The sequence below is a fragment of the Helianthus annuus genome, chromosome 7 (assembly GCF_002127325.2).
Source record: "Helianthus annuus cultivar XRQ/B chromosome 7, HanXRQr2.0-SUNRISE, whole genome shotgun sequence".
NCBI lineage: Eukaryota > Viridiplantae > Streptophyta > Magnoliopsida > Asterales > Asteraceae > Helianthus > Helianthus annuus.
The window spans coordinates 124,967,359-124,979,417 of NC_035439.2; the positions used below are offsets into that span (position 1 = coordinate 124,967,359).

The 12,059-nt window shown below is 33.1% G+C and overlaps 1 long non-coding RNA gene across 1 annotated transcript; it reads right to left on the minus strand.

Annotated features, from left to right (window-relative positions):
- Nucleotides 1-6,101: 6,101 nt before the first annotated feature.
- LOC118480411 lies at nucleotides 6,102-7,356 on the minus strand. The gene is made up of 2 exons (XR_004862607.1): nucleotides 6,488-7,356; nucleotides 6,102-6,372 (listed from the first exon to the last, which is right to left on the minus strand). It is a non-coding gene; the product is annotated as an uncharacterized LOC118480411 (long non-coding RNA).
- Nucleotides 7,357-12,059: the final 4,703 nt, after the last annotated feature.

Below are 12,059 nucleotides of genomic sequence, written 5' to 3' on the forward strand. Positions count from 1 at the left end.
CCAACAACATCAAAACAAAGTCTATCTCGAAAAGAAAATGGGGTTTGGCTCAGATTAACTGATAATCAAAAAGGCTGCAAAAGAGGGGTTGCATGTTTAAAAAACCTACCCTCCGCCGTCCTTGCCACGTCATCGTCATCAAAATCTAGGTTTTTTTTTTGCATCATCGCCACCCAAATCCAACATATTTAAACCCACATAGTTCACTGATAAAAAATCGCCAGAAAATCAAGAACACAGGCGTTAAATCAGCAAAAAATCAAAAATCACTAGAAATGCAAAAATTCATCAAATTCTTGTTCATGACCACAAATTTCATCAAAAATCACTAGAAAAGCAAAGTTCATCAAAAATCATTAGAAAAGCAAAATCACCACAAAGTTCAACAGATTCTTGTTCGTGACCCACATATCAAACCCACATATCAAAAATCAACAGATCAAACCCACATATCAAAAATCAACAGATCAAATCCACCGAATATGCAACTTACTCGAACAAAGAATCTGATGAACTAGTCTTGAACCAACTAAACCCATAACCTCCAAAGTCGACCATAGCAACAACCCTGAGAACATCATCATCTTCTACTTTCACAGATCGTCGGGATTGTGTTTTTGGGGTAAGCCGCCGGAGAAAAGGCCACCGGCAGCCCGTCGCCGGACCTGTGTCCGTCGGACAGGAGATCGAGAGAAGATGGGGGGTATCTTGCCGGAAACAGAAGCCGGCTCCTCCCCATGGGCCGCCGGTCTTCATCAAGCAGGGGGAGGGGTTGTGGGTGTGGCTGATGTTGTTATGGCTGGGTCTTGAAGGTGATAAGATGAAGAAGGAGACTAAGCTCCCTATTTTATTTTGTTTGTGTGAACAATATTGCAGGCAAGAGAGATGAGAGGGTCAGGACAAATGAGATGAGAGAAGTGAGAGTAAAGTGAGATAAGAGAAGTGAGAGGAGAGAGATTATAAAAGTCTCCTGCAATAAATGAAGAGAGATATAAGAGATTAGACATTTGAAGCAAATGACCAAATTGCCCTTTATTCTGATTGGTTGAGAGTGGTTCTCACGGTTCTTACAACTGGGGGTGGTTTCTATTTTAGCGGCTCCCTATATATATAGGAGAAGGATCCGTTAGGAACCACCCTTTATTGCGAGAACCGCGAGAACCAGTGTGAACACAAACAGTAATACCTAAAAAAATCTAAAAAACACCCAGAAAAATTTTTTTTTACTATTTTTTTTGTAAAAATCGCTATATTTCGTTTACAATAAAAAAATTTTCAAAAAAAATTGAGTCACAGTTATCCATGCACATATGCATTTGTATCATTTCTTTGACAAATTCCGTAATTCATTACAAATGTTAGACAATTGAACTTTCATTTAGACTACCACGTGTAATACACTAATTTTTACGTTAACAATATTAGAAATGCACATGTGCATCTATATGTATCAACATGAAACAAGGTGTGTTGGTACACTACTTTCTCTTTCATCTATCATTCCATCCATAATACACAAACATGCACATGTGCATTTTTGTCATTTCTTTGACAAATTCCGTAATTCATTACAACTATTAGACAATTGCACTTTCATTTACACTACCATGTGTAATACAATACCTTTTACATTACCAATATTAGAAATGCACATGTGCATCTATATGTATCAACATGAAATAAGGTGTTTTGGTACACTACTTTGAATACACTTTCTCTTTCATCTATCATACCATCCATAATACACTACCATTACCTCCTACCATCCATAATACAATACCATTACCTCCTACCATCCATAATACAATACCATTACCAATATTTTCACTTTATTACATGTATGTAAATACCATTTATACCATCCAATCAACATATTACATCATAAATTGACAACTATAACCAAACCATCAACCACTAGATATAACTAACCAAAAAACATGTATATGGGTCTACTTCTCCATTCAAAATCACAAACTTTTTGTACCAAAACACATTATATCATGGTTATACCTAATGATGCACATGTGCATTTTGAATATTGGTAATGTAAAAAGTATTGTATTGCAAATGGTATTGTAAATCAAAGTGCAATTGTCTATTCCTGATAACGTATTACCGAATTTGTCGACGTAATGATACATATGCACATGTGCGTGGATAACTGTTACTCGAAAAAAAAGGTTTTTTATGGTAATGAAATATAGCGATTTTTTTTAAAAAAATATTAAAAAAAAATGTGTTGCTTTTTTTATTTTTTTTTAGATTTTATTTTGTGTTCACATTGGTTCTCACAATAAAGGTGGTTCTCGCATAAACCTTACCAATATATATATATATATATATATATATATATATATATATATATATATATATATATATATATAGGGTAAGGATAGTGTAAAAAAGGCCTAAAGTGTGAGAAGTGTAAGAAGTGTTTTAAACCATTCGATCTTTGATTTAATGGTTGAGATCAATAGGGACCAAATTGTAAATTGTGTTTTAATTATTTGGACTGATTTGAAATTGTAGGGGTAATAGTGTCTCTTTATATGTTTCAAATAAGGTAACATCTCCTAAATTCCAGCGATCTATTTTTAAACTAACACTTAAAATCCGGACATTCTAAAAATCTGGAAACATGTAATTGCTACCAGAAATATATAACACTATATAACACCATATAACGCTTTATAACACTATACATCCATCATAGACCCGCGACCAGAAAAATATAACATTATATAACACTATACATCCATCATAGACCTGCTATCAGAAAATATAACAATATAACACTATATAACACTATATATCATGAAAGACTGCTACCAGAAAATAAAACACTATAACACTATATAACACTATAACAGTGTATAAAACCTTCATTCTGCATCATTCACTATATAACACTCTATAAAACCTTCATTCTGCGATCTTCAGAAAGTTATAATTGATGAACGATAAAAAAAATACAAATTCGTCTATTAATTCGTATTTCCTAAAATAAAGGGTGACGGTTATGGAAGGTTATCAATTTATTGAATCAATGAGAAAATTATTTGTTTACCCTTTTAAATTAATTTAGATTGAGTACACATGTCATCTGCACAATATTTCTTACACTTCTCATACTTTTGAATTAATGTATAAGATCTTTAATCTATATATATATATATGTATATAATATATATATATATATATATATATAGATTTCGTCTTTCACTACAAGAAAATCCAAAATATAATAAAATGATCTTGATGACTCAAAAAGCAACCATAATATTTAGGGTTTTAAACCAATGGCGAAGCTTGAGATTTCCGATTGGGTGGTCGAAAAAGTATATACCTAAAAAAACTATAAAACCAAGGGGTCAAAAACGTATAATCCTAAAAAAGTTCTATACGAAAACTACATACCAGGTACTACTGGGTGAAAAGTTCGGGGGGTCGGGCGCCCCCTGGCCCCCACAAAGTTGTGCCCCTGCTGTAAACGAACCGAACGTTTAGCAAATAGTTCGTGAACCGTTCGGCGTGAAGTTCGTTTATGTTTGTTCGATTAGCTTAACGAACGAACATGAACAAAAATTTTCGTTCGGTTAGCTTAGAGAACGAACACGAACACAAGTGTGTTTATAATGTTTTCATCAACGTTTTTTATCAGGGCGTCAAAAAAACTTGCATCAGTCAAAACTAACGACTCGACCATTTTTTTTTACTTTTTTTACAGATGTGATTATAATGTTTTCATTTACATTTGTGCAAAAAAAATGGCCTAACTCGCGCGACGTCAAAAAGTTCTCACGGTCCTCACAATTCGTAGTGGTTCTCATTTTAACCCATTCCTATATATATATATATATATATATATATATATATATATATATATATATAGGGTAAGGTTAGATAGAAAACCCAAGCTAGAAATTTGAGAAAACCCTAGAAAACCCAACCTCCCGAATTTTTTTTAATAACACATGTAATATACATGTTTTTAAGAGTTTTGAGCCATAAAAATCAAAAAAGCGCCAAGTGGTTTTTTAAAAAAAATAAACAAGTTTCAGCAACTCTTTGTCTAACACATGTTAGTGAAAAAGTTGTTGAAACTTGTTTATTTTTTTTTTTAAAAACACTCGGCGCTTTTTTGATTTTTTTGGCTCAAAACTCTTAAAAACATGTATATTACATGTGTTATTTTTTTCAAAAAAAAAAAAAAAAAGTCGGGAGGTTGGGTTTTCTAGGGTTTTCTCAAAATGGAGGGTTTTCTCCCTAGCATTATCCAATATATATATATATATATAGAGAAAGTATAATGTACTTCAAGGCTTAACCTACATTAACATACATGACAAAAAATATAACGTGCGTTATTATCATAGAACGTGCGTGATTATAGTCCCATGCGTGATTATGTGGTCCCATGCGTGATTATGTGGTTCCATGCATGATTATGTGGTCCCATGCGTGATTATACCCCTGATCCAACGGTTACCATTGTCTCCTACGTGATGTATGATAAGGCTTTTTGTATGTTAACCTTACTCTATATATATATGGGTGGGAGTTGGCTACAAAGTCTATTTTTCCTACAAAGTATACAAAGTCATAAAACACCATAATGTCAACCATAAAACACACTCAAAACCCACTAATAACATAGTGGAGGTTACTAAAACACCATATTTGTGGGTTTTGTGTTGTGTTTTGAATAATAAGACTTTGATTATCGAATGACTAACATTGGTGTGTTTTATGTTGATTATCGTATTGTGTTTTATATTCATAGTTGTACAATAGTGTGTTTAAAGTTTTTAAGGAATGTTAGGGTTTGGATATTGTGTTTTAGTGATGTTCACTATGTTATTTGTAGGTTTTAAGTGTGTTTTATGGCTGAAATTGTGGTATTTTAAGGCTTTGTACACTTTCTAGGAAAAAAATGGAATTTGTAGCGGAACCCCACCCATATATATATATATATATATATATATATATATATATATATATATGAGGCCGCTAAAATGAAAACCACCCCTAGTTGTGAGAACCGATTTCTAACCATTAGATCTTAAGATGGATGGATGAGATTAAAAATAATTAAAACTATTATAAAATTCTTTTTGTCTTTTTATGTTTTTAATATTTTAATGTCAAAGGGTATTTAACTAAATTTGTTTTTTTTTTGTCTTATTATATTTATATTTTTTATTACCTTTTTTGTCTTATTTCATTAATTGTTTTTTTTTTATTAAAAATTAGATTTTTTTTATTAAACAACATTTTTAAATCAGATTTTTTGATAATTTTTTTTCAAGATTTGTTTAAAAAAAAGGTTTTTAATTTTTACGCCCCGTTTTTACGGTCCGTTTTGCGCCCTGTTTTTTACGCTCCGTTTCTTTCGCGCCGTTTTTGGACCGGTTTTTTACGCGCCGTTTTTTTAAGCCCGATTTTACGCGCCATTTTTTACCGCACCGTTTTCTACGTACTGTTTTTACGTGTCGTTTTTACGCCCCGTATTCATGCCCCTTGTTTACGCGCCGTTTTATTACACGGTTTTTTTACGAGCCATTTTTTAATTTACATAAGAAAGTTTTGCGTTTTACATAGAAGTTTACGTTTTACGTTTTACGTTAAAAAGTTCTACGTTTTACGTTAAAAATTTACGTTTTACGTTGTACGTTTTACAATTTACATAAAAAAAAAAGTTTTACGTTTTACGTTAAAAAGGTTACATTTTACGTTAAAAAGTTTACGTTTTACGTTAAAAAGTTTACGTTTTACATTAAAAAGTTTACATTTTACGTTAAAAGGTTTACGTTTTACGTTTTACGTTAAAAAGTTTACGTTTTACGTTTTACGAGTTAACGGTTTTAACTTTTTTTTACGAAAACTTTTTTCTGTTCAATTTTGTTTATGAAAACTTTGTTACGGTTTTAAACTTTTTTTACAAAAACGTTTTTACACAAAACGAACGCACCCTGAAATCACACTCGGTAGGTGTCTCTGATAGATTGAACTTATCATCATGAAAAAAAATATAAAAAACCCAACAACAAAAAATTAAAACAATGTGTGGAACTTGAAAAAAAACGGGGTTTGGCTCAAAGTTTTCAAATAATCAAGGCTGCAAAGTGGGGTTGCAGGTTCAAAAACCTACCCTCCACTATCCTTGTCACGCCATCGTTATCAATTTGTCGGAAAAATTGTTTCGAACTATCACTGCCAAACGACACAAATTTTCATTCCCTGATCCTCTAAAAAGTAGCAGACAACCACATGCAGATTCGATAACTTTTCGATCGGCACCACGGGGCACCACCGGTACCAAGCGGGCACCACGAGGCACCACCGACACCAAACGGGCACCACGGGATCCCCCTGAATCACAGTATCATCAGGTAATCACGTCCAATCCCAAATTCTACAACCATAAAATTCCCAAAATGGGAACTCAAATGCATCATAATTTCCCGACTGCATAAGATTTTTATACCTGAAGCATACTGATAGAATTCCCACCTAAATCAAAGCTACCCCTTTTGTAGGTATATCACCAACAACCCTCTAAAAGAAATTAAATTTCACATGGCTTTGACCAAATATTACAGAACCCTAAAAGTCATAGATGAATAAAGAAACTCAGACAAAGTTGGTTTATCCGCCCAACCACAAATAAAGATAATAAAATAAATTAGAGTAAATCAACAATGAACCAATGAATAATAAAGACAGATAACAGAACCTTCAAGATTGCTTCATAACAGTCAAAAAAACTTGCAGAAACAACTAAAATCTGAAAGTGATGAGTGAAGTGATAACAGAACCTTCAAGATTGCTTCATAAGAGGCAAAGTTGGGTTATCCGCCTACCACCACAACCGCCCTTCACCCCACCGTCATCGTCACCGTCAAACCCACCACCACAACCCACCTTTCACCACCGTCGCCGTGAAACCCATCACCACACCCCCCGTCGCCGTCAAAATTGATTTGATGAGAGATGAGAGAGAGATAGCAAATCTGATGAGAGATGAGAGAGAGAGAGAGAGAGAACATCATCTACGACATCATCGGAAAACGGACGGGGGGTAAGAACAGCATTGAAAACATAGGCGTTTGTGGTGGACTTAAGGTGAAGAAGGAGGGTAGTGGTATGGTGTGAGTGTCACGTCGGAGCAAAGAAAAGCGGTCATAGTTGTCGGAGTCCAACTCCGGCCGCCGGAAAGGAAAATAGAGGGGGAGAGAAAGGTGTATCGGTTGCTCAGGGGGTTATTAGGGTTTGAAAATAAATGAGAAAGAGAGTCCAGGTTTTGAAGATATGAGAGGGAGAGAGGTCTGGTTTTAAGGGCATGTTTGGATGGGCTTCTCAAAATGACTTATTAGCTTATTGATAAGTCAATAAGCTATTTTTATGTTTGGATAATGGATAAGTTCTTTTTGAAATAGCTTAAAGCAAAGAAGAAAATTGAAGGTTTTGAAAAGCCAAGAATTCCTGACTTTTGGATCCAAAAGTGACTTTTCAAAAATGAAATTACCAATATAACCCTTCTTTACCCCCTTATATCTAAAAGAATGCCCATTTTAGTCATTTTACATCAATAAGCTAATCCAAACACTTTTTTTTAAAACTCCTTTTCAAAAAGTCCTTTTCCCAAAAGTCCTTTTCCCAAAAATCCTTTTTACCTCTAATAAGCTTAGCCAAACATGCCCTAAATGTGTGATAGAAAGAGGGTGAGAGACTTTGAAGACTGACAGAGACAGAGATGGATTTGAAATAACTAGATTGCCCTTTTGATTTTAAAATAATACTGCATATTTGTCATTATCTTTTTGGTGGAGAGTGGTTCTCGCAACTGGGGATGGTTTTCATTTTAGCGGCTCTCTATATATATATAGTAAGGATAGTGTAAAAAGGGCCTAAAATGTGAGAAGTATTTTAAACCATTAGATCTTTGATGTAATGGTTAAGATCAATAGGGACCAAATTGTAAATTGTGTTTTAATTATTTGGACTGATTTGAAATTGTAGGGGTAATAGTGTCTCTTTATATATTTCAAACTAACACTAAAAATCCAGACATTCTAAAAATCTGGAAACATGTAACTATTACCAGAAATATATAACACTATATAACACCATATAAATATCATATAACACCATATAACACTATATAACATTATATAACACTATGCATCCATCATAGACCTGGTACCAGAAAAATATAACACTATAACGCTATATAACACTATATAACATTATATAACACTATACATCCATCATAGACCTCCTACCGGAAAATATAACACTATAACACTATATAGCACTATACATCATGATAGATTGCTACAAGAAAATATAACATTATAGCACTATAACACTGTATAAAACCTTCATTCTGCATCCATCACTATATAACACTCTATAAAACCTTCATTTTGTGGTCTTCATAAAGTTATAATTGATGAACGATAAAAAAATACGAATTCGTAGATTAGTTCGTATTCCTAAAATAAAGGGCGACGTTTATGGTAGGTTATCAATTAATTGAATCAATGAGAAAATTACGTGTTTACCCTTTTGAATTAATTTAGATTGAAGATACATGTCATCTCCACAATATTTCTCATAGTTCTCACACTTTGAATTAATGTACATAATCTTTAATCTATATATATATATATATATATATATATATATATATATATATATATAATATAGATTTCTTCTTTGACTACAAGAAAATCCAAATATAATAAAATGATCTTGATGACTCAAAAAGCACCCATAATATTTAGGGTTGTAAACCAGTGGCGAAGCTTGAGATTTCCGATCAGGTGGTCGAAAACGTATATACCTAAAAAAAATTATAAAACCAGGGGGTCGAAAACGTATATACCTAAAAAAATTATATACGAAAACTACATACCAGGTACTACTGGGTGAAAAGTTCGGGGGGTCGGGCACCCCTTGGCCCCCACAAAGTTGTGCCCCTGCTGTAAATGAACCGAACGTTCACCGAACAGTTCGTGAACCGTTCGGCATGAAGTTCGTTTATGTTCGTTCGATTAGCTTAACGAACGAACATGAACACAAATTTTCGTTCGGTTAGCTTAGAGAACGAACACGAACACAGGTCTCGTTCGTTCGACTGTGTTCGTGAACGTTCAGTAATATGTTCGGTTGCGTTTGTTCATGTTCATTCATTTACGTTCGTTTGTATTCGTTTGATTATATTAAAAATAATAATAAATAATAAACATTTTATTTAAACATATTGAAAACTTTAAACCCTATTTTTTCTAGGTTAGCTAAAATTTAGACATTCTAAGATATTTTTTGGGATAATTATGTTTAAGTTAAACTTTCAATAATTATGTCTAAGTTAGTTCAACTTGATTCATCGTTTGTTGGTTGTAGTAAACTTCTTGTGTTTTGATTTATCATTTGATGGTTGTATTTAACTACTTATGTACAATGTTTTAAGATAACAATGTTTTTATTTTCAATTTTCATGTTAAATGTTCGTTTACGTTCATTTTTTATTTGCTTGCATTCGTTTGTGTTCGAGACCCGTGATCACGAACTGTTATTGAACAATTGAATTTTCTTAACGAACGAACACGAACATAAACTTATGTTCGGTATGCGTTCGTGAACAGTTCGCGAGCACGTTAATTTCCTTGACGAACAAACACGAACATGACCTTGTTTGTGTTCGTTCGGTTCGTTTACAGCCCTAATATTATTTTATTCTTTTGCATTAAAATATGTGAGAAAAATCATTCTTAACTTAATTTATTTATTTTTCAATAAAACATGTTATCCCTTTGGGTCATGTTCCAGTACTAACAAATTTGTGAACCAAACAATTTAGAAATGGATTTCAATTCTAATTTTATAAAATTCTAGAGAACCAAACAGATTTACCACCAAATAAAAAAAATATTGGTCGAATAGCTAAAATAAAACATGATAAAATAAAAAAGCAATGGTTTTTGAACCTCAACCCCTCATTTTATCACCACCCCTTATAAACCTATAAATTACTTGTTCAAACCTCTTGTCACCTCCATTCGCCATTCAAATGCAATGCAAGTTCTTCATTTTCCTATCATGATTTTCCCTAATCTTTATTTCTTAAAACCCCAACAATTTCCTTTTTTGTAGGTTTAAACCCAAAGATTTGACAGGTTATTTGAGAGCAAATAAGATGGATATACGAACAGGATTCATGACGGTTTTCGTTGTATCCGGAAGTGTTGTGATTCTTGCTCATCAAATTCATAAACGTCTTCTATCCGATTTCATGAAAAAGATAGAATTTGAACTGGGTATTTGGTTTTATGACCAATTTCATCATCATTTTATTATCATATACACGTATACTTTTTTATTAAAAAGGGGAAGGTACCATGGTAAAGATTTATATTATTGACGTACGTGCATGCATGCATGAATTAGGCAAAATATGAACTAATTTAAAAAAGTTAAATGTCTGGTTGGTCCTTGTGGTTTGCAGATTTTACACAGTTGATCCTCGTGGTTTTAAAATTACACAATTGGTTCTGATGGATTGAAAAGTATTACACCTGTGGCCCGATATTTGCATTTTTATAACATGGATGGTCCTTAGCAGCTAACATCGTTAAGTTTATAGTTAAATCCATGTAAAATGTCTATTTTGCAAACTAATGGGACCAACCACGCATTTAACTCTTATATAAATGTATCAAAAGTCTTATATGTGCATGCATTATAGGTCCATGCAAGAGCCAAACAAAGAAGAAAGTAAGATTTTTAGATGAAGAAGTATTGGCCAAGAAAGTGGACTCAGTGAAGTTGACGCCAAAAGTGGCGGTTTCCGCCATCGAGCTTGGTGGTGGCAATAAGAAATGCAGGAAGACGATGCCTCTCAACTGGCAGGTTATGTATAAAGGGATCATAAACTACAGGAATTCTATTTATATTCAGTAAAATGTGTGGTGGGATATCAATTACAGGGAAAATTGTATATTTTTATTATATGGTGTTGTTTTTAAAATTGTAACTGGATGTATAAATCATTAAGTTTTGATGGTATAATTACATTTAAATTTGAAAAGAAAAGAAACCCCGTTTATTACTCACTATGGAAAACAGTTTGGCAAGAAATATAATGGGCCATTGGGTCACATAGGCTTTATGTCAGTTTAGGCTTTAATCAACAACCCTGGTATGAACACATTGTTTAAAGAAGTTTTTTTTTTAAACAACAAACTAACCTACTCAAGTAATAAATACCTTTTTTTTATTAACCACTTATATTTGCAAGGTGCACGATATGAACTTTTGATCTCTTTTATAAAGGAGAGAGATGCCACTAGACTAGTAGGTCTTTGGTGTTTGAAGTATAAATTTGAAATTACTTTGTAAGATATAAAATTACATTCTTCAATTATACATCACCTGATCACCAACGTGATGATCAGGGGCGGATGTACCTTATGAGAAGGGGTAGCCTCCGCTACCCCTTGACGCTCCGGCGGTAGTTTAAATTTTGGAAAAATTTGCCTTTTTTTAACGTTTTTTCGATTTCGTTACCCTTTTCTTTTAAGACGTTACCCCTATGAAGGTTTTCTAGATCCGCCACTGGTGATGATTGATGGCCTTAATTACGTCAAATTATGAACATAAATAAAAATAAGCTTATTGTTTATGTTGATAAATAATGAAAACATGTATATTTAACGGTGCTGAATGAGGATTTTCTTTACTCGACTCTTTGAAAATGTGTTGTGAACGATGTCACTCGAATGAGGTATACGCTTATTACACAAAAAGAAAAACGAGCATCGGATACACTATAGCCTTGACGGTGAGTAATCACTGATCCTCATGGTTGATTTTGGAACATTGGTGATTGGCCCAAACGGTCATACGACCGTAAGTCATATAAAAAAGAATAAACCCCTATAAATACAACTCAAAATTAACTCTTCTTTTCTATAAAAAAAAAAAAAAAAAGACATTTCTGTTTTTTTCTCACACATTCTCTATGCCAATATTTTTTTCACATTCGTCTCAAA